We start from the raw sequence: 2,002 nt of genomic DNA, 5'->3' as shown, positions 1-2,002 counted from the left end.
TAAAGACCTAAATAGAGCATGCTACAGGGACACTGCTACATCGATGTTCATAGCAGCACAATTCACAATAGCAAGACTGTGGAACCAACCTAGATGCCCTTCAATAGACGAATGGATAAAAAAAATGTGGCATTTATACACAATGGAGTATTACTCTGCATTAAGAAATGACAAAATCATAGAATTTGGAGGGAAATGGATGGCATTAGAGCAGATTATGCTAAGTGAAGCCAGCCAATCCCTAAAAAACAAATGTCAAATGTCTTCTTTGATATAGGGAGAGTAACTAAGAACAGAGTAGGGACGAAGAGCATGAGAAGAAGATTAACATTAAACAGGGACGAGAGGTGGGAGGGAAAGGGAGGGAGAAGGGAAATTGCATGGAAATGGAAGGAGACCCTCAGGGTTATACAAAATTACATACAAGAGGTATCGAGGGGAAAGGGAAAAATAATACAAGGGGGAGATATGAACTGCAGTAGAGGGGGTAGAGAGAGAAGAGGGGAGGGGAGGGGAGGGGAGGGGGGATAGTAAAGGATAGGAAAGGCAGCAGAATACAACAGACACTAGTATGACAATGTATAAATCAATGGAAGTGTAACTGATGTGATTCTTCAATCTGTATACAGGGTAAAAATGGGAGTTCATAACCCACTTGAATCAAAGTGTGAAATATGATATATCAAGAACTATGTAAAGTTTTGAACAACCAACAATAAAAAAAAAAAGAATAAGTCAGAGAGATGGGCAAACTAACTTTCTATTTATTCCCTGTACCAGTTTTCGAAAACCACTTATAAGTAAATATAAATAGTTTGTTTCCAAGTATTATAAAAAAGTAACATTACCTAATTAAAATTTCATGTATTATTTACTATTACCATTATAAAGAACATAAATTATTCTTTTCTACCCAAACATTATTAGTTGTTTGTGTTAGGATATTTACTTATGAAACCTCCTAAAGTTGTTAATGAAACAAATAAATTTATGGCTCATAATTAAAAAGTAAAAAAAAAACCCACCCACATAAACAAAAAAAAAAAGAAAAGTGACAGAAAAGATTGGCTTCAGAATAGTTTTTGGGAGTCTCCCAAATAGCAATGGAATATAAATTTTTTTGTTTGATTCTTGGTTCTTAGTCCATAATCACTATGCTAGACCATCTTCTCTGTGATAGGAACTGGGATTTTGTCTGTCAATATTGCACAGCAGGTGAGTATTAATTTGGCTCTTTTTTTTTTTCAGTTTTAGGTGAATACAGTGTCTTTATTTTATTTTTATGTGGTGCTGAAGATCGAATCCAGTGCCTCATGCATGCTAGGTGAGCACTCTCCCACTGAGCCACAAGCCCAGCCCTAATTTGGCTCTTTTTTAAATTAAAAACTGTCCTTCAGAGATGAGAGGCTCATTCTTTGGTCTCTCAACAAATTGTCCTGTTTGAGTTTATAATAAGGCTGTAATTTCTCAAAGTTTAGAAAATGTCTCTGATTCTTTTATTGGTCTTTATAAGGGGCTTAGTAAATGTAACTTCAGAAGCAGTTGTGAAATGGGGTTATCCAGTTTCGGGATTGCATCCTCAGATTTACATGGCGGTATCCAAACTCCTTTTCTGGAATGCAGATGTTCAAGGTCATGAAAAGCTAGTCTGCTGTGCATTAGGAAAACTTGGCATTGGGCCTGATGCAGAGAGAATACGTCTTGGACAAGAGGACAAGGCAGGCCTAATGAAGGAGAGGCCAGTAGGGGTACTCCTAAAAAGGACGATTGACCTATGGACTTCAGATGATCAGGACCAGAGTCCATATTTAAATATCAGTTAAGGTAGCTTTGACATATTTCAATGTTTTAACCAAATGGGACTAGACACACACACACACACACACACACACACACACACACACACACACTACATAAGAAAGAATCTAAGGCTAACTCTTTCTCTTTCTGTCCCTTTCAGTCATTCTTAGTTCATAGTTTTGTTCTCATGATCACAAAATAG

Source organism: Callospermophilus lateralis, chromosome 5 (genome assembly GCF_048772815.1).
Source record: "Callospermophilus lateralis isolate mCalLat2 chromosome 5, mCalLat2.hap1, whole genome shotgun sequence".
Lineage (NCBI taxonomy): Eukaryota > Metazoa > Chordata > Mammalia > Rodentia > Sciuridae > Callospermophilus > Callospermophilus lateralis.
This window is presented reverse-complemented; position numbering follows the sequence as displayed.